Source organism: Cervus elaphus, chromosome 21, assembly GCF_910594005.1.
Source record: "Cervus elaphus chromosome 21, mCerEla1.1, whole genome shotgun sequence".
In the NCBI taxonomy this organism is placed as follows: domain Eukaryota; kingdom Metazoa; phylum Chordata; class Mammalia; order Artiodactyla; family Cervidae; genus Cervus; species Cervus elaphus.
Window position 1 is genome coordinate 27345313 of NC_057835.1, and position 22831 is coordinate 27368143.

Consider the following 22831-nt stretch of genomic DNA (forward strand, 5'->3'; position numbering starts at 1 on the left):
GCTTAGAATAACAGAAATATACCATTTGTGTGGATTTAGTTTACAAGGAAGATGCTCCATTCACCCTCTAACATAGGGCCCAGTATCATTATTTTGATTATTTCTACACAAAATAATCATGTAGAAATCCCATATCCAAACTCCCAGAGAAGGCAGCATAATTTCAAAACTGTTAAAGACATGAACAATTGTGGATTTATTTTTTATGTCTACAGTTTTGACTGTTAGTATTGGACCCAGTACAGATTCTGAAGATAATACAGATCATTGTTTCAGAGGTTTCCTAGAGAAATCTCAAATAACTTAGCATCGAATACAACGTGGTTTGAAATTTTTTTCCACTTTTTTTTTTTTTAACGTCCTTTTCTACAGAAATTGTGAAGTATAGTAGTCTGAGACAATATAGGGGCAATTATATCATAAAATGTGAGCAACTGTGTTTGATGGTGTTATTATTTGGGCTTCCCAGGTGGCGCTAGTGGTAAAGAACTCTCTGGCCAATGCAGGAGACATAAGAGACACAAGTTCGATCTCTGGGTCTGGAAGATTCCCTGGAGGAGGGCATGGCAACCCACTCCAGTATTCTTGCCTGAAGACTCCCATGGACAGAGAAGCCTGGCTGGCTACAGTCCATGGGGCTGCAAAGAGTAGGACATGACTGAAGCGACTTAGCATGCACACACATATTTGATGGTGTTATTATTTTCTAGTTCCATTAATCGGGACATTAGCTTTCAGATAACATCTCTGAGTGCAGCTTCAAAGTAATTTGTTCTTGCATGTGGCAAAGGTCCAGTACTTTCATTTCCATCCAGCACAGAAGACCTGTTATGATTTTTTTGGCAGAGCAAAAATAGCATGTAAATCTCTCTCGAATATGAGTGGGGCTTAACTGCCATTGCTGAAGCCTTAGTTGGAGAAAGTAGTCTATTCTGCTTCATCTTTCAGTCCTTGTGGCTTTGTCTGCATTGGTGGTGGTGGTTTTATACCCTATATGGACACAGTTTATGAACCACTGTATTTTCCCAATCAATCCTAAAAGAAATCAACCCTGAATATTCACTGGAAGGATTGATGCTGAAGCTCCAATACTTTGACCACCTGATGTGAAGAGCTGACTTATTGGAAAAAACCCTGATGCTGGGAAAGATTGAGGGCAGGAGGAAAGTGGGTGACAGAGGATGAGATGGTTAGATAACATCACTGATTGAATGGACATGAATTTGAGCTAACTCTGGGAGATACTGAAAGACAGGAGAGCTGGCGTGCTACAGTCCACGGAGTCCCAAAGAGTTGGGCACAACCTAATGACTGAACAACAACAACATATTTTCCCATTTAACTATTCTGCATTTGGTATTCTTGTTTGTTTTAAAAAAGTGTATCTTGGGACTTCTCTGGTGGTCCAGTAGCTGAGACTTCAAGCTCCCAATGCAGAAGAGCCAAGGTTGGATCCCTGGTCAGGGAACTAGATCCCGTATGCTGCAAATAAGACCTGGCACATCCAAATAAATAAAAACAAATACTTTTTAAAAAGCATATCTTGAAAACAACCTTCAGAGTGTTAAATTTTCTGATTCTAAAATTTAGCTTTTCATGAGTAGAGCTTGTGTATGCGTGTGTGCTCAGTCATGTCTGATTCTTTGCATCCCCATGGACTGTAGCCTGCCAGACTCCTCTGTCCATGGGATTTTCCAGGCAAGAATACTGGAATAGGTTGCCACTTCCTTATCCAGGGGATCTTCCTGACCAAGCGATTGAACCTGCATCTCTTGTATCTCCTGCTGCATCTCCTGCATTGACAGGCAGATTATCGCTGAACCACCAGGGAAGCTCCAGGAAGACCCTATAATTCTGTAAAAATTAACAATACACAATTGAAATTTTATTTATAATGCCTACCCTACCATATATTGAGGACTTAATGTATACTTCATGCCTAATGATTCATCAGGATTATTGCTGTTTAGAAAAGTGCTAATATTAAAATCCCACGTGTGGAAAGTAGTTTTTCATATAATTGGGTTAAGGATGTATTTATTTGCTTATTTCCAGTAAATATTTTCATTTGAATATCACTATTTATTGTTCTCTTACCTCCCATATGCCTTATTATTTGAGTTTTATTTTACAGATTTTAGATCTCAAAAAAATTTACTAACTCTGAAAAAAATGACATCTCTTAGTTTTGGCATGTCTTGTGTAGAAATTATCTGATTCTTGAGAATCAAGCATTTTTATTCATAAAACATGTCATGTACTGTATTCAATGAAATATAAAATGATTTTGCATTTCTAAAGTATAATTTGTTTTCCAAATGCACTCATTGCCATTCTGGGCTAGTATTAGCTTCTTCGGGGGGGGATAAACATTTTCCGTGATGTCCTGTTCCACTCCTTCTTTCTCCATGGAGCAGGTTGATATTTTCAGAAAGGACAGAGGACCCTCTGGACCACAGCTTTCGTCTTTGCTCTAACCCGAGGCAGCTGCACAGTCTTGGTGTCCTGATGCACCTGCATGTACAGACTCAACTCCATCCATTTAAACACGGCTCATCCTTCCCAGGGCATCATCTTTGACTTGGCTAGACTGTGGATGTCTCACCTCCAATTTATTATCTACCCAGTGTATATGTCAATTTTCTCTTTTTAATATTTAGCATTTGAGAAGTCATGCTGTTAAGGCAACCAAGTCTGTTTGGGAGCACTTAATTCATTCTCACCTGGACATGTTGCTTTATCTGGTGAGACCTTCAAATTTGTCCTTGGGTCACCTTACTATCTTTTTAAATTATAAAAGTATGATAACAGTTATGGGAGACTTGGAAAATACAGAACAAAGTTACATATAGTTCCACTATATATTACAATTTTTACTTGATAAATTAAGATTTTTAGTTGGAGTTTCAGTTAATGGAATGATTAGACAGGAAAGTAGAAGACTACAGTAGACCTGAAAAACACCATGAACCAATTATCATTAAGATTTATAGAATTTTCACACAATAGCAGGGTACAAATTCTATTCAAGTTCCCACAGACTATAAACCAGGAGACACTGGAACATATCCAGGGGCATAAAGAAAGTGAAGTAGCTCAGTTGTGTTCGACTCTTTGCGACCCTATGGACTGTGGCCTGCCAGGCTTCTCCATCCATGGGATTTTCCAGGCAAGAGTACTGGAGTGGGTTGCTATTTCCTTCTCCAGGGGATCTTCCCAACCCATGGATTGAACCTGGGTCTACCTACATCATAAGCAGGTGCTTTACTGTCTGAGCCACCAGGGCATAAAGCAAGGTGCAAAAATTTCATGGTCTAAAGGTATTGAAATCATACAGAGCCTGTTCTCTTAACACTGTGGAATTATGTTAGGAATCAATATCAAAAGATATTTGAAAATAACTTTACATATTTTCAAGTGGATCACCTAATCTTTGTGGCAGAAAAAATTATATATATTCTTCTGTTTCCATCTTATTTTGTCTTTGTCCTAAGGTCTTGTTGACCTGTATACATTTCCTTAACTTATTAACAATTCATTTTATTTCTACCATTGATGCCAATGTATTTTTCTCCTTCTATTCAGTAAGTCCCCCTTGTATTTCTTCTTGACTATCTGTGCCCTTTGGAAGCCATGGGTAGTTATAGTGACTTCGAAGTGACTCAATCAAGTACAACACAGGGTGAACCAGGCACACAGGGATTAGGTTGGGGCAAGATGTTGAAAGAAGAAACTCTGGTTGCTAAACAACCAAGTTCTCAAATACCCTCCCAGAGATGAAGTGAAGTTGATCACAATGACAATGATTTATTACCTAAAACGTAAAACAAAACTGTAATGCTTCTGGTAAGAAATAGCATGTTTTCCCCTCTATTCCTTTTTCTGAAATTCAGAGTTATCAACAAGAGAACAAGAACTGCAAAACTCACATCGTCAATGAGATCAGGAATTGGCTGAAACTCCAAAGTACAGCTTTAGAAGAATAGAGCCAAATGTGGGGAAACTTGGACAAATGGAGAGGAAACACCGAGAGCCAGTACATACAGTTCAGGTTTTTAACTACCATTTGGAGAGGGCAGACAGGCTGCAGGAAAAGCTAGGTGCATCCTTGGTGGGTAGGGGTGGAGGAGGCAAAGTTCCAGAGGGCAGAGAAGCAGAGGGGGCTGTTCTGAAGGAGGAATGGGAGAAAGGGTATATATTCTCAATTTTCTGGAGACCAACCTTCTTGTAATAAGCAGCATGGAGATGATGTGGGATGGAGGAAGAACTGCTTATGTTTGCTGCCGATACAGATCTCTACATCACTGGGGCTGCTTAAACTTCCCTGAGTGACATGCTTACCCCAAAATGGGACATGTGACGCCCTTGAAGAGAGACACAGGCAGCCAGAGGATGTGGCAGATGAGATGTCTTCAGGCATAAAAAAAATTAAAAATTTTCAGATTCTCTCCCCTGAGATTTTAGCTCAAATCTCCCCTTCACTCAAATCCCCTACCCCAGGCTTGAATAAATAACAAGCCCAGAAAGGGTGGTCTTAGTTTAAAAATGAGAAGTAAGATGACTGCCCTGGCGGTCCAGTGGTTAAGACTTTGACTTCCATTGCAGGGGGTGCACATTCGATCCCTGGTTGTGGATCTCACATTCTTTGGAGCCAAGACTCAAAACATAAAACAGAAGAAATGTTGTAACAAATTCAATAAAGACTTAAAAAATGTCCCACATTAAAAAAAAATCTGAAAAAAATTTTTTTTTAAATGAGAAGTACAAAAGATCCATATGAAAGCTCTGCATAGATGTAATTTGGAAAAAATAATTAGGAAGGAGCATAAAGGAATGAAAAATAGATAAAGAATGTACATTAGAAGAATTACTCCAGGGCACAGAAATACATTCAGGAAAAATACTTTCTCTACATTACAAAAATTTTTTTAAAGAAACAGCAACTATAAAAACAATCCATTAAAGGTAAGGTATAAGCTAAAGGTAAAATAAGAAAAGCACATGTCAAGAGTTGAAAAGTAGGCTGGCAGACTTTAAGGAAGAACTGGAATTTAGCAGTAAAACTATCACAGAAACAAAAGCTATGATCAAAGAGGGAAAGGAAAACCTAGGGCATTGCTGAAAGCAGAGTGAGAAACACAGAAGAGAGACTTAAAATGATACATAAAAGAAGATGGAAAAGAGCAAAAGAAAAAGTGCTCAGAGAAAAGTTGAAACACAGAAAACAGAGACTCCCATAAAAAGAATAGTATTCCTGAAAATAAGAAAGGAGAATATAACCAAAAAACACTGAGCAATATAATTGAGGGAGAAATTTTTAAAACATAGAACTAAATCTGTTCATCGAAACCTATTCCTGGAAAAACTGCAGAGAATATAATATATTCTCAGAACATTAGTGAACTTCAACATCAACATAACACAGGTTGCTGTGGATGTCGTGATTGGAAAAAAGCCATCTCAGTGGTCTAAACCTTGCAGATCACAGGCTTTTCCACAGCAATGGTCATTTCTGAAAGAGGATGGTGCACTAATAGAAAAAGGCCAAGGAATTGTGGAGCTTATAATTACATGATATAAGATGATATTATATCCCATGTTATATGAAGAAAACTTCTAGGAGAATCAGTAGTATTTTTTGCTTGTGAAAGAAAGTGAAAGTGAAGTTGCTCAGTCATGTCTGACTCTTTGCGACCCCATTGACTGTAGCCTACAAGATTCCTCTATCCATGGAATTTTCCAGGCAAGAATACCGGAGTGGGGGTTGCCATTTCCTTGGGAATAAAAATGCCCTCATGTGTGCATGCTCAGTCACTCAGTCATGTCTAACTTTTTTTGGCCCTATGGACTGTAGTCCTCCAGACTCTTCTGTCCATGGGATTTTCCAGGCAAGAATATTGGAGTGGGTTGCCATTCAAACTTGCATGTCCTGCATCTCCTGCTTTGGCTGGCGGATTCTTTACCACTGAGCCACATAGGAAGCCCCCCAAAATGCCCTCACATCCTCATTTTTGTGGTTGGGAGGACATAAATGCTTTCTAAGTTTAATAAATCATCACAGAGAGATTTAAGTAAATTATTTAAAGTTACTTTTTAATCACTGAAAAGAAACAATTCATGCAGTGCCACTATTAAAAAAAACATATAAATAGGAGCAAAAGTAATTATAAGCCTTCCAAATTATCATAATGAAAAACCACACACAGAAATACACGAAACAAAACAAAACAAAAGAGCATATTAAGATACTGCAACTATAATAGGAACATAGAAGTTATACAATCAAGAATTTATACCATAAAATAAATTTACAGAGTTAAAGTCAAACTATTATACTAAAAATATAAATAAAGCATCTAGAAAATAGAATCTTAGAATGGCTTTTAAAGATCCAAATTACTAATTTGAAACAAGAATGCTTAAAATAATATGTGCAAACAAACCCAAATGAAGAGCTAATGTTCACTTCTTATTAAATGACAAAGCATATAAAAGTAGAAAGTATACAAAGGATTTCGCCAAGAAAATGTAGTAGTTAGAATATTTAATTTTTCATCTCATAAAGATTAAGCAGTCAAAAAATAAATAAGGCTATGAATTATAATAGCATAATTATTAAGGATGACCACACACAATACATCCATCCAGTTTATGTGCTGAAACTGGAGAATTAATTTCTTTTTCAAATGCCATTTAATTTTAACAAGGCAAACACACATAGGCCCCAAAGGAATCTAAGTAAATTACAAAGAGAAGAAAAAATGCAAGCAAGAAATTTTAGCTACAGATATCGAATTTAAAGTTGAGAGTCAAGGTTGAATGCTCTGAGTCTGCTTGTCTATGGTCTAACATTTCAGAAGAGGTTTTCTGCAAGTATCAGTGAAGCTGGCTACGTGCCTAGGTGATTAATCCTGGACAATCTCAAGTTTGGACCTCTGTCCTCAAGGTGAAGCTGAAGCTCCAATATTTGGCCACTAGATGCAAAGTGCTGATTCATTGGAAAAGACCCCTGATGATGGGAAAGATTGAAGGCAAAAGGAGAAGGGGGTGACAGAGGAAGAGCATCACCAACTCAATGGACATGAGTTTGAGCAAACTCTGGGAGACAGTGAAGGACAGGGAAGGCTGGCGTGCTGCAGTCCATGGGGTCACAAAGAGTCAGATATGACTCAGCAATGGAACAACAGCATCAGACTTAACAGTTGTTCCCCAAACTGTGAGTGCTGTTGCACTGATTCTTGTGTGTCCCACAGCCATGCTCCAAAGATTTGGACTGAGCCCTTATTCATGCCAAGACCGAAGGGCGGTGGTCACTGCTTCAGATTTAAATGCTGAGCTTTCAGGACAGGTCTGGAGCCAAGGTTCTATCACTCTGTATTTCCAGCGTGTCCTGGTCCCTGGTCATGTAGTGTGTGGGGTAGACCACAGCTTTCCTAGTGATGCTGCTAAAAGCTCCAGACCATGTGCTCAAAGGTTAACTCTTCCAGGTCCCTCTGTGATGCTCAGGTATGCAGTGGGCAAAGCGACCCCTGCATACTTGTTTGACTCCTTCTCCTTGTGTTTTCTCAAAAAATATTCCCCTTATTGGGTGTCCTCTTGTCACTTGTCCTTGTTTGTATATTAATGACAGGAAAACAGTCATTTTTAAAAAATCTGCCAGTTTTACCCTGCTTGCTTAACTCTTGTTTAGAAGAAAGATAAAAACTATGCTTCTGTGTTTTTTGATTTTTTTCTTTAGCTCCTACTAATGCTTTATTCACATCTTGTGAGGGACCCTATACAGAACCTCAAATTTGGGATCTCCCTTACAAATGAGCTACAATTTTATTTTTAATAATAACACTTTTGAAAAAAAGAGGCCTCAGGTTTGTCTTTAGAATTAACGTTTGTTATGGCAAAACTATCATAGCAGACTCTATCACTTAATATTTGAAAACTAATTACTTGATAAATTCTCCAGTTGGAAACAGTCAGTGTGTCTGCATTACTATATGTCTTTTAAACTTGCTTCATTTTGCCAATAAAGCACACTTCAAGTGATAGTCTGCACGAGTGCACGCATGCCAAGTCGCTTCAGTCGTGTCCAACTCTCTGTGACCCCATGGACTGTAGCTCATCAGGCTTCTCTGTCCATGGGATTTCCCAGGCAAGAATACTGGAGTGGGTAGCATTCTCTTCTCCAGGGGCTCTTCCTTACCCATGGATCCAACCTAGGTCTTCTTTATTGCAGGCAGATTCTTACCATCAGAGCCACCAGGGAAGCCCTGGCTAGTCGGCATATCTATTGATAAATGCAGAAAAATACTCTTCAAGGAGGTTCTAAGATAACATCAAACATTCCTAATTCCTTTATATTCAAATACATTTTTATGAGAAGTCAACAAACTTAATCTTACTAGAATGTTTCCATGAATGCTATTTTGAGTTGGATAATGTTTGCTTTACTGAGAGAGGGATTTGGTGCTAAACTTGAACAATTTCTGGACGAGTCTTGGGTGCAGGGCTCATGCCATCAGTTGCAGAGTCATTATTTCAAGTAAATGATTTCCACTGTATTCAAACACACTGGCTCTTTCAACTGATTAATGAATTGATTATAGCTTGATGAATGGACTGACTACAGTGAGATGTAGACATAACTTATTAATTCACATAATTATCATTGATTGTGCACCCAGTATGTATCAGATGCTGTGCTGAGGGTGGAGGACAGAAAGATAAACAAATCTTGGGCTTCATACTTGAATTTGAGAAAGAAACACACATACCTTCAATTGCAAAATAATGTAATAAATGTCACTAGATACATTTGAAAAATGACATTGGAAGAATTAAAATGAAATACTGCTCAGAAAGATGGTTTGATATTAATAGAATAGCAAGCACATTTTTCTGTATAATTACTTTTTTTTTTTTTTTTCAATTCAGCAAAGCATTTACAGAACATATGGTGACAATATTTTGCAAGCAATCGTGCCTCGTGAATACAATTATACTGACAGTAATCTCTTTGGGAAGATGATACACATACGTGAAAAATAATGTAGTACAATCTAGCAACGTAATACTGGAAAAAGTAGAATAATAATATGAGTTGGTAGTTTGTAGAGTTGGTAGTGTAATCAGGAATTAGTGGCAAAGCAGGCCTTGTATTAGAATGGTGCTGTATAAAGGAGATGAAGGAAAGAGACTCCAGGTATCTAATTCCTCTGCTAATCCTAGACTTTAAACAGTTTGAACATGGCCACCATGGGCTCTTAAGATCTGATCTTGGAGCAGACCAATAACTAAATTTAAAAAAAAAAGATTTTAAAACATGGTTTTAAGCCAGCTTTGTTTACTTCTCAAGGTACAAATAGTTCCTATAGCAAAATCTAATAAAAATAAGATATTAAGAAATGGAAATTGTAGGCCTATTTTACTTACAAATGTGGGAAATTTCTAAATAAATATTTGCAAACAAACTCAAACAGAATATTAAAAATGGACCATAAAGCTAATATTTCAGATAGTCAAGTGTTACTGTTTTATCAGTATCATCCTCATATTAGCAAACTATTGGAAAATATTAAATTATTAAAACATTTTATCAGAATAGCCTTTAATAAAATTTCAGTATCATTTCTCTATGATGAAAAAGATAGAAAGTAAAATAGATAAACAGAAAAAAATTTTAAATAATTTTATTTATTTATTTTTGGCAGTGCTGGGTCTTTGTCATTGCATTTGTGCTTTACCTAGTTGGTGGGAGTGAGGGCCACTTTCTAGTTGTGCTCAGGCTTCTCAATGCAGTGGCTTCTCTAGTTGCTGAGTAAGGCTCTAGGCCACAAAAAATATATGGTACCAACAGAATTATAAATTAACTCCAGAGAGATCCAAATGTATATGGAAACAATAGTTAAAGGTTATGTCACAAATCAATGGAAAAAGAAACTCCTTTAATAACTCATATTCAGAAAACTGGCTTTTCATTTGGAAGAAAATAAAGTTAGAATCCTACTTCTTACCATGTAAATAAATCCCAGTAGAATCTCAACATAAAAGACAAGACTATAAAGCATTAGAATCGAATTTAGGGAAATATTTGTATAGCTTTAGCACAGAGATAACCCTATTCATTGAGAAAGTTAAAAGCTATAGAGGAACAACTGTCAGCCCCCTAATGCATCCTTTAAAAAGTGCAGAGCTATAAATAACATATATAATATTAAGGGAAAATGGAGAGAAAATGCTTTCAACTGACATATCAGAGTATTGGCTACTCCTAATACAGAATTGACAGAAATACAGAGAAAAAAATGTGAAAAGCTATTCATAAAGCAGAATCAGAGAATGACTAATAGAGCTGGGAGTTGTAAATATTTTTGTAGGCTGGAAAACAAAATAAAATGAAACATGGCTGAGGGAACATTTCTGCTAGTTCTTCATGATGCATTGTGGTTTATGGGTCTTCCCTAGTCCCGTCTGGCTAGGTGTGTCTTCCCAGACACTTTCTCTCAGATGTGCTTCCAGCCAGCTCTGCCCAGGAAGTTTTTGCCTCATCATGATGGAAATCTTCTCACTTCCTGTTTCTGGTCAATGGAGTTTCTGTACAATTATGGATCATCTTTCTGGCTGTGGTTTAGAGAATTGGGGAACTTAGTGTGACCAGGCTGCCATGACAAAATACCTTAGATTGGGTAGCTTGAATAGCAGAGATGAACTCTTTCTGGCTTACAGACGGCTGCCTACTCCTTGTGTCCTTGGTATGTTAAAGTAGGGACTACAGTAGTCTCCAGTAGTGTGCTGTTAAATCTGACTAAGCTTAACCTCCCACATATTTCTCTTTATATGTTAAAGAAGTTTTTAAAAAGCACCATCAATCTGATGACAACTTCTCCACAAACACTTGAGTTGGTCAGCAAACAGAAATAGAAATTTAGTACTGCTAGGAATGAAATTGGTAGTGCTGGAGAATACTCTTAAGAGTCCCTTGGACAGCAAGGAGATCAAACCAGTCAATCATAAAGGAAATCAACTCTGAATATTCATTGTAATGATTGATGCAGAAGCTGAAGCTCCCATGCTTTGGCCACCTAATTCAAAGAGCCAGCTCATTGGAAAAGACCTTGATACTGGGCAAGATTGAGGGCAGAAGGAGAAGAGGGGAACAGAGGATGAGATGATTGGATGACATCACTGACTCAATGGACATAAGTTTGAGCAAACTCCAGGAGATGGTGAAGGACAGGGAAGCCTGGTGTGCTGCAGTTTATGAGGTCACAAAGAGTCAGAGAAGACTTAGCAATTGAACAACAGCACAGATTTTAATTACTCCATACTCACTCTATTTAAAGGGCAAGAATCTGAGTGAAAACACACTCAAAAAAATCAATATGTAACTGAATATCATGTAGAATTTTTAAAGGTATTTTCTAAACTGGTTTTCTTAGAAAAATTGAACTTCCCAAGGCAGTTGGACTAAAAGTTTAATTAAGGGTTACTCTATATCAGTGCTTCTCAAATGGTATCGTGAATAAAAATTACTTGTGATATTTGCTGAACCTCAAATGCTTGTGTTCCTCCGCCAAAGACTTGATTCAGTAGATGGGGATGAGGTGAGGGTTTAGACATTTGAGTTTTTATCAACAAGATCTTATGTGAACTGCAAAATCAGAAACTCATGCTAAATTTCTTCCATAGAAGAGGGAATCATATTCAATTCCTGCTTCTTATTATGTGGTTCCTACTTTTTCATTCCAGTCCCTTTTAATGAAAAGGACATCTTTTTTGGGTGTTAGTTCTAGAAGATCTTATAGACCTTCATAGAACTGTTCAACTTCAGCTTCTTCAGCATTGCTGGTTGGGGCATAGACTTGGATTATTGTGATATTGAATGGTTTGCCTTGGAAATGAACAGAGATCATTCTGTCATTTTGAGATTGCACCCAAGTACTGCATTTCAGACTCTTTTGTTGACTATGATGGCTATTCCATTTCTTCCAAGGGATTCTTACCCACAGTAGTAGATATAATGGTCATCTGAGTTAAATTCACCCATTCCAGTCCATTTTAGTTCATTGATTCCTAAAATGTCAATGTTCACTCTTGCCATCTCCTGTTTGACCACTTCCAATTTGCCTTGATTCATGGACCTAATATTTCAGGTTCCTATGCACTATTGTTCTTTACATCATTGGACTTTACTTCCATCACCAGTCACATCCACAACTAGGTGTTGTTTTGTCTGTGGCTCTGTCTCTTCATTCTTTCTGGAGTTATTTCTCCACTCTTCTCCAGTAGCATATTAGGCACCTACCAGCTTAGGGAGTTCATCTTTCATTGTCTTATCTTTTTGCCTTTTTGTGTTGTTCATGGGGTTCTCAAGGCAAGAATACTGAAGTGGTTTGCCATTCCCTTCTCCAGTGGACCACATTTTGTCAGAACTTTCCACCATGACCCCTCTGTCTTGGGTGGCCATACATGGCTTGGCTCATGGTTTCATTGAATTAGACAAGGCTATGGTTTTTCCAGTGATCATGTATGGATGTGAGAGTTGGACTGTGAAGAAAGCTGAGCGCCAAAGAATTGATGCTTTTGAACTGTGGAGTTGGAGAAGACTCTTGAGAGTCTCTTGGACTGCAAGGAGATCCAACCAGTCCATCCTAAAGGAGATCAGTCCTGGGTGTTCATTGGAAGGACTGATGTTGAAGCTGAAACTCCAATACTTTGGCCACCTCATGTGAAGAGTTGGCTCATTGGAAAAGACCCTGATGCTGGGCGGGATTGGGGGCAGGAGGAGAAGGGGACGACAGAGGATGAGATGGTTGGATGGCATCACCGACTTGAGGGACATGAGTTTGAGTAAACTCCAGGAGTCGGTGATGGACAGGGAGGCCTGGCATGCTGCAATTCATGGGGTCTCAAAGAGTCGGACAAGACTGAGCAACTGAACTGAACGGTCTGTGTGATCAGTTTGATTAGTTTTCTGTGATTGTGGTTTTCATTTTGCCTGCCCTCTGACAGATAAGGATAAGAGGCTTATGGAAGCTTCCTGATGGGAGAAATTGATTGAGGGAGAAACTGGGTCTTGTTCTGATGGTCAGAGCCATGCTCAGTAAATCTTTAATCCAATTTTCTATTGATGGGCGGGTCTGTGTTCCCTCCCTGTTGTTTGATCTGAGGCCAAAGTATTGTGGAGGTAATGAAGATAATGGTGACCTCCTTCAAAAGGAGGTCTTGCACTCACTACCACACTCAGTGCCCCCAATCCTGCACCAGGCCACAGTCAACCCATGCCTCTGCTGGAAGTTTTCAACATTCAGAAAACTAAGATCATGGCATCCGGTCCCATGCTTTCATGGCAAATAGATGGGGAAGCAATGGAAACAGTGACAGACTTTATATTTTGGGGCTCCAAAATATCTACAGATGGTGACTGCAGCCATGAAATTAAAAGACACTTACTCCTTGGAGGAAAAGCTATGACCAACCTAGACAGCATGTTAAAAAGCAGAGACATTACTTTGCCAACAAAGGTCCATCTAATCAAAGCTATGTTCTTTCCAGTGTTCATGTATGGATGTGAGAGTTGGACCATAAAGAAAGCTGAGCATCAAAGAATTGATACTTTTGAACTTGGTGTTGGAGAAGACTCTTAAGAGTCCCTTAGACAGTCCCTTGAGTATTCACTGGAAGGACTGATGCTGAAGCTGAAGCTCCAATAATTTGACCACATGATGCAAAGAACTGACTCATTGGAATAGACCCTGATGCTGGGAAAGATTTGAAGGCAGGAGGAGAAGGGGACATCAGAGGATGAGATGATTGGATGGCATCGCCGACTTGATGGGCATGAGTTTGAGTAACTCCAGGAGTTGGTGATGGACAGGGAAGCCTGGCGTGCTGAAGTTCACGGGGTCGCAGGGTTGGACACGACTGAGTGATTGAGTTGATCATGTGGTTCAGTAATTATGTCCAAGGAAAATCCAGGTGCTTAAATCACAACACATTAGCTAAAATTTGGGGGTTTCAAATTTTGACCAGGCCAGTGGCTCTTTACTGTGTGCTTGTTTTTTAGCCTTCTCCAAAGCTGCTACAGGTCACAGTGGCAGCATTCCAGTGCTTTGAATTTGTAATCAGTAGACTCTTAAAGAAAGCTTCTTTATTTTTACTTAGCACTCTGCTTCATATACCAGCTGCAAAAGTATCTTTAGTATCATTCTACTCTAAAGATTTAAAGAGTAAATAGCACTGCAATTACTTCAAACCTGTTTATTCACTCTGGAGTACTTTTTCTGATTTGTCTTTCTTCTTTTTCACTCAAATGTCAGAGGGTTTTGACTTTGGCTTTTATAAAAAAGGCTTATATACTCCCATATCTGTTCCATTTCCCTGAGAATCTGGGGTGTACGTTGTTGATTACCTCTTTTAGATGGTGACCAAAGGAGTCAAAGAACTGAGGGAACATCCAAGAGGAACCTTGTGGGTGGATGTTATCCACAGTGACTGAATAAGAAAATTGCCTGGCTCTGGGATCAATGAAGGACATAAAGTGGATGGAGGGAAAGATTTTGACCACAGATGGCCCAAGAGGCAGTTGAGATACTGTGTACTAAAAGCTAATTCTTGAGAAATTATTTTCATTTCAAATGAGAAGATCAATGTTCAGGAAAAGATGTCACATTCTGCTGATTACTTTCTCTAAAACTGTCAGTGTAACCTGGACCTCCATTTCCTCAAAGTGTAAAAAGAATAAACTTTATCCAACTAATTTACCTGCACCCATTCTCAATGTAAAAAAACCCTACAGCTTAAGGAACCATTTTGTGTTATTGGAAAACTTCCATTTCCAAGGTCTATGCAGTTTAAATGCAAATAACAGCTCAATGTATCTGAGTGAAAGAGAAGCATGAATATAAAATAACATATACAGAAATCCCACATTTCAAGGCAACCTTACTGATGTAGCCTAAATATTTATTTCAGCCTCAGTGACCCCACTAAATCTAATGCCAGAAGACATCAAGGATTCAATTAAAATGTAAAAATTTATAAGATGCATTCCTCCCCTGTGGAACACAGACACACATAGAGAGTTTTTCTTCTTTTTCATTTGGTTTCTGCTATGAATTGCTCTAGTTAAGTTTTTACTTAACAGAGAAAAATAACCAGACTGCCAGCTATTGCTTCTCTATCATTCACCTCTGAAGGTCACTTTTTGAAGTATGTTTTGTAAGAGAATGACCAGAGCTTCTACTGTCAACTTTAATAGAGTAGCTTGTTATCTATCAACCTGTCAAACTACCCTACCAGCTGTATCATCAAGAACAACCATAAATGCTGCATAAAATATAAGTTAAGAAAACTCCACAGTTGTCTGAAGGCATTGGTGTCAACCAAGAAAGTCAGACCTTGTGCGACTAAGTCAAACAAGTGCACTGGGAAGATACTTTGTTTCACTTTCCCTTTAAGAAAATTACTGACTCCTAAGCAGCATGTATTGTCAATCCTAAAGGAAATCAACCCTGAATATTCATTGGAAGGACTGATGCTGAAGCTGAAGCTCCAATATGTCGGCCACCTGATGTGAAGAACCAGCTCACTGGAAAAGACCCTGAGACTGGGAAAGGCATGCATATTCAGTCGTGTCTGACACTTTGTGACCCCATTGACTGGAGCCCACCAGGCTCCTCTGTCCATGGGATTTTCTCAGCAAGAATACTGGAATGGATTGCTGTTTCTTCCTCTAGGGGGATCTTCCCAACCCAAGGACTCAACTCACACCTCCTATGTCTTCTGCACTACAGGCATATTCTTTACCACTGAGCCACCAGGGAAGCCAGTGATGCTGGGAAAGATTGAAGACAAAAGGAGAAGAGGGTGGCAGAGGATAAGATTGTTAGATTGTATCACCAACTTAATAGACATGAATTTGAGCAAACTCTGGGAGATAGTGGATGACAGAGGAGCCTGACAGGCTACAGTCCACAGGGTCACCAAGAGTCGGACACAACATTGCGACTGAAAAGTAACAGCAACATGATTATGTATATTAAAGTACATTGAAAATTTACAGATAACATAGACTTAATCAGCAAATTTAGCAAGGAGTATTGGACTTCCCTGGTGGCTCAGATGGTAAAGCGTCTGCCTACAATGCGGGAGACCCGGGTTCAATCCCTGGGTCGGGAAGATCTCCTGGAGAAGGAATTGGTAACCCACTCCAGTATTCTTGCCTGGAAAATCCCAAGGATGGAGAAGCCTGGTAGGCTACAGTTCATGGGGTTGCAAAGAGTCAGACATGACTGAATGGCTTCACTTTCACTTTCATGTGGTATGTACACAAAAATCAATGGTATTTATTATTTTTTAAATTAATTAATTCATTTTAATTGGAGGCAATTGCTTTACAGTATTGTGGTAGTTTTTTTGTCATACATTGATATGAATCAGCCATGGGTGTACATGTGTCCCCCATCCCAAACCCCCCTCCTACCTCTCTCCCCATCCCATCCCTCTGGGTTGTCCCAGTGCACTGGCTTTGATTGCCCTGTTTCACGCATTAAACTTGGACTGGTCATCTATTTCACATGTGGTAATATACATGTTTCAATGCTATTCCCTCAAATCATTCCACCCTCACCTTCTCCCTCAGAGTCCAAAAGTCTGTTCTTTATATCTGTGTCTCTTTTGCTGTCTCACGTATAGGGTCATCATCATCGTCTTTCTAAATTCCATATATATGCATTAAGATACTGCATTGGTGTTTTTCTTTCTGACTTACTTCACTCTGTATAGTAGGCTCCAGTTTCATACACCTCATAGAACTGATTCAAATGTATTCTTTTTAATAGCTGAGTAATATCCCATTGTGTATATGTACCACAGCTTCTGTATCCATTCGTCTGCTGATGGTCATCTAGTTTGCTTCCATGTCCTGGCTATGATAAACAGTGCTGCGATGAACACTGGGGTACACGTGTCTCTTTCAATTCTGGTTTCCTCAGTGTCTATGCCCAGCAGTGGGATTGCTGGGTCATAAGGCAGTTCTATTTCCAGTCTGTTAAGGAATCTCCACACTGTTCTCCATAGTGGTTGTACTAGTTTGCATTCCCACCAACAGTTTAAGAGGGTTGTCTTTTCTCCATACCCTCTCCAGCATTTATTGTTTGTAGTTTTTGATAGCAGCCATTCTGACCGGTGTGAGATGGTACCGCATTGTGGTTTTGATTTGCATTTCTCTGATACTGGGTGACGTTGAGCATCTTTTCATGTCTTTGTTAGCCATCTGTATGTCTTCTTTGGAGAAATGTCTGTTTAGTTCTTTGGTCCATTTTCTGATTGGGTCATTTATTTTTCTTGCATTGAGCTGCATGAGCTGCTTGTATATTTTTGAGATTAATTATTTTTCAGTTGCTTCATTTGCTATTGTTTTATCCCATTCTGAAGGCTATCTTTTCACATTGTTTATAGTTTCCTTTGTTGTGCAAAAGCTTTTAAGTTTAATTAGGTTCCATTTGTTTATTTTTGCTTTTATTGCCATTACTCTGGGAGGTGTGTCATAGAGGATCTTGCTGTGATTTATGTCAGAGAGTGTTTTGCTGATGTTTTCCTCTAGGAGTTTTACAGTTTCTGGCCTTACATTTAGATCTTTAATCCATTTTGAGTTTACTTTTGTATATGGTATTAGAAAGTGTTCTAGTTTCATTCTTTTATAGGTGGCTGACCAATTTTCCTAGCATCACTTGTTAAAGTGATTGTCTTTTTTCCACTGTATATTTTTGTCTCTCCTGTCAAAAATAATGAATCCATAGGTGTGTGAATTTATCTCTGGGCTTTCTATTTTGTTCCATTGATCTATCTTTCTGTCTTTATGCCATTGCCATAGTGTCTTGATGACTGTGGCTTTGTAGTCGAGCCTGAAGTCAGGCAGGTTGATTCCTCCAGTTCCATTCTTCTTTCTCAAGATTGCTTTGGCTATTCAAGGTTTTTTTGTATTTCCATACAAATTGTGCAATTATTTGTTTTAGTTCTGTGAAAAATGCCATTGGTAGCTTGAAAGGGATTGCATTGAATCTATAGATTGCTTTAGGTAATATACTCATTTTCACTATATTGATTCTTCCAATCCATGAACATGGTATATTTCTCTATCTGTTTGTGTCATCTTTGATTTCTTTCATCATGGTTTTATAGTTTTCTATATACAGGTCTTTGTTTCTTTAGGTAGATTCATTCCTAGTATTTTATTCTTTTTGTCACAATGGTGAATGGAATTGTTTCCTTAATTTCTTTTTCTGTTTTCTCATTGTTAGTGCATAGGAATGCAAGCGATTTCTCTGTTAATTTTATATCCTGTCACTTCACTATATTCATCAACTAGCTCTAGTAATTTTCTGGTGGCATCTTTAGGATTTTCTATGTAGAGGATCATGTTGTCTGCAAACAGTGAGAATTTTACTTCTTCTTTTCCAATCTGGATTCCTTTTATTTCTTTTTCCCCTCTGATTGCTGTGGCTAAAACTTCCAAAACTATGTTGAATAGTAGTGGTGAGAGTGGGCATCCTTGTCTTGTTCCTGACTTTAGGGGAAATGCTCTCAATTTTTTGCCATTGAGGATAATATTTGCTGTGGGTTTATCATATATGGTTTTTATTATATTAAGGTATATTCTTTCTATGCCTGCTTTCTGGAGAGTTTTTGTCATAAATGGGTGTTGAATTTTGTCAAAGGCTTTCTCTGCATCTATATGGTTTTTTATCTTTCAATTTGTTAATGTGGTGTATCACATTGATTGATTTGCAAATATTGAAGAATCCTTGCATCCCTGGGATAAAGTCCACTTGTTCATGATGTATGATCTTTTAAATATGTTGTTGGATTCTGTTTGTTAGAATTTTGTTGAGGATTTTTCCGTCTATGTTCATCAGTGATATTGGCCTGTTCAGTTCAGTTCAGTTCAGTTCAGTCACTCAGTCGTGTCTGACTCTTTGTGACACCATGAATCACAGCATGCCAGGACTCCCTGTCTATCACCAACTCTCAGAGTTTACTCAAACTCATGTCCCTCAAGTCGGTGATGCCATCCAGCCATCTCATCCTCTGTCGTCCCCTTCTCCTCCTGCCCCCAATCCCGCCCAGCATCAGGGTCTTTTCCAATGAGTCAACTCTTCGCATGAGGTGGCCAAAGTATTGGAGTTTCAGCTTCAACATCAGTCCTTCCAATGAACACCTAGGACTGATCTCCTTTAGGATGGACTGGTTGGATCTCCTTGCAGTCCAAGGGACTCTCAAGAGTCTTCTCCAACACCACAGTTCAAAACCATCAATTCTTTGGCACTCAGATTTCTTTATAGTCCAACTACCACATCCATACATGACTACTGGAAAAACCATAGCCTTGACTAGACGGACCTTTGTTGGCAAAGTAATGTCTCTGCTTTTTAATATTCTATCTACGTTGGTCATAACTTTCCTTCCAAGGAGGCTTCCTTTCATGGCTGTAGTTACCATCTGCAGTGATTTTGGAGCCCAAGAAAAGAAAGTCTGACACTTTCCACTGTTTCCCCATCTATTTCCCATGAAATGATGGGACCAGATGCCATGATGTTGGTTTTCTGAATGTTGAGCTTTAAGCCAACTTTTTTCCTCTCCTCTTTCACTTTCATCAAGAGGCTTTTTAGTTCCTCTTCACTTTCTGCCATAAGGGTGGTGTCATCTGCATATCTGAGGTTATTGATATTTCTCCTGGAAATCTTGATTCCAGCTTGTGCTTCTTCCAGCCCAATGTTTCTCATGATGTACTCTGCATATAAGTTAAATAAGCAGGGTGTCTTCTTTTGTGGCATCTTTGTCTGGTTTTGGTATTAGGATGATGGTGGCCTCATAGAATGATTTTGGCAGTTTACCTTCCTCTGCAATTTTCTGGAAGAGTTTGAGTAGGATAGGTGTTAGCTCTTCTCTAAATTTCTGGAAGAATTCACCTGTGAAGCCATCTGGTCCTGGGCTTTTGTTTCTTGGACGATTTTTGACATTTTTGACTACAGTTTCCATTTCTGTGCTTGTGCTGGGTCTGTTAAGATTTTCTATTTCTTCCTGGTTCAGTTTTGGAAGGTTATAGCTTTCTAAGAATTCATCCATTTCTTTCAAGTTGTCCATTTCATTAGCATATAGTTGCTGATAGTAGTCTCTTCTGATCATTTTTATTTCTGTGTTGTCTGTTGTGATTTCTCCATTTCTGATTTTGTTGATTTTATTCTTCTCCCTTTTTTTCTTGATGAATCAGGCTAATGGTTTGTCTATCTTATTTATCTTCTCAAAGAACTAGCTTTAAGTTTTGTTGATTTTTGCTTTTGTTTCTTTCTTATTTGTTTCTTTTTCATTTATTTATGCCCTAATTTTTATTATTTCTTTCCTACTACTAACCCTGGGGTTCTTAATTTCTTCTTTTTCTAGTTGCTTTAGGTATAAAGTTAGGTTATTTATTAGATTTTTCTCTTGTTTCTTGAGGTAAGCTTGTATTGCTATGAACCTTTCTCTTAGCACTGCTATTACTGAATCCCACAGGTTTTCGGTTGTTGTGTTTTGATTTTCATTTGTTTCTATGCATATTTTGATTTCCTTTCTGATTTCTTCTGTGATTTGGTGGTTATTCAGAAATGTGTTGTTTAAATTCCATATGTTTGAACTTTTAATAGTTTTTTTCCCTGTGATTGACATCTGATCTTACCACACTGTGATTAGAAAAGACCCTTGAAATGATTTTAATTTTTTTGAATTTACCAAGGCAAGATGGCCCAGGATGTGATCTATCCTGGAGAATGTTCTATGTGCACTTGAGAAAAAGGTGAAATTTATTGTCTGGGGTTGAAATGTCCTATAGATATTAATTAGGTCTAACTGGTTGATTGTATCATTTAAAGGTTGTGTTTCCTTTCTAATTTTGTGTTTGGTTGATCTATCCATAGGTGTGAGTGGGGTATTAAAGTCTCCCACTATTATTGTGTTACTGTTAATTTCCTCTTTCATACTTATAGCATTTGCCTTACATATTGAGGTGCTCCTCTCTTGGGTGTTTATGTATTTATATTTGTTATATGTTCTTCTATACACTAGCAACACATAAAATAAATTTTAATGATGTATACCATTTATAAAAGCATCAAAATAAAAATACTTGAAATAGATCTGTTGAGAGTAAATTGATTTGGGCACTCTGAATTAGTTTGGTGCTGCCTGCTACAGTTCAGAAAATATCCAAATATTTAAACCTGGAATTCTACTCTTATGCAAACACCCCACTAAAATGTACAGAAGAACATGCTTAGCATTACTGTTTACAATAGACTTGCAACTTCCCAAAGAAGGGTTTTTTCCCCTGTTGGCTATACCAGGGTCCACTGGAAAAGAGAATGGCAAAGCACTTCAGTATTCTTGCCTTGAGTACCCCATGAACAACATGAAAAGGCAAAAAGATAAGACACTTAAAGGTGAACTCCCCAGGTCAGTAGGTGCCCAATATGACACTGGAAAAGAGTGGAGAAATAACTCCAGAAAGAATGAAGAGACAGAGCCAAAGAAAAAACAACACCTAGTTGTGAATGTGACTTGTGTTGGAGGTAAAGTCTGATGCTGTAAAGAACAATAGTGCATAGGAACCTAAATGTTAGGTCTTTGAATCAAGGTAAATTAGAAATGGTCAAGCAGGAGATAGCAAGAGTAAACATTGACATTTTAGGAATCAGTGAACTAAAATGGACTGGAATGGGTGAGTTCAACTCAGATGATCATTATATTCACTAGTGTGGGCAAGAATCCCTTAGAAGAAATAGAATAGCCATCATAATCAATAAAAGAGTCCAAAATGCAGTACTTGGGTGAAATCTCAAAAATGACAGAATGATCTCTGTTCATTTCCAAGGCAAGCCATTCAATATCACAGTAATCCAAGTCTGTGCCCCAACCAGAAATGCTAAAGAAGCTGAAATTGAATGGTTCTATGAAGATCTACAAGACCTTCTAGGACTAACAGCCCAAAAAGATTCCTTTTCAACATAGGGGACTGGAATACAAATTAGGAAGTCAAGAGATACCTGAAGTAACAGGCAAATTTGGCCTTGGAGTACAGAATGAAGCAGGTCAAAGGCTAATAGAGTTTTGCCAAGAGAAAGCACTGGTCATAGCAAACACCGTCTTCCAACAACACAAGAGAAGACTCTAAACATGGACATCACCAGATGGTCAATACTGAAATCAGATTGATTTTATTCTTTGCAACCAAAAATGGAGAAGCTCTATACAGTCAGGAAAAACAAGACCGAGAGCTGGCTGTGGCTCAAATCATGAACTCCTTATTGCCAAATTCAGACTAAAATTTAAGAAAGTGGGGAAAACCACTAGACCATTCAGGTATGACCTAAATCAAATCCTTTACGATTATACAGTGGAAGTAACAAACAGATTCAAGGCATCAGATCTGATAGACAGAGTCCCTGAAGAACTGTGGATGGAGGTTTGTGGCATTGTACAGGAGGCAGGGGTCAAGACCATCCCCAAGAAGAAGAAATGGAAAAAGACAAAATGGTTCTCTGAGGAGGCCTTACAAATAGCTGTGAAAAGAAGAGAAGCTAAAGGCAAGGGAGAAAAGGAAAGATATACCCATTTTAATGTAGAGTTCCAAAGAATAGCAAGGAGAGATAAGAAAGTCTTCCTCAGTGATCAATGCAAAGAAATAGAGGCAAACTATAGAATGGGAAAGGCTAGAGACCTCTTCAAGAAAGTTAGGGACCCCAAGGGAACATTTCATGAAAAGATAAGCACAATAAAGGACAGAAATGGTATGGACCTAAAG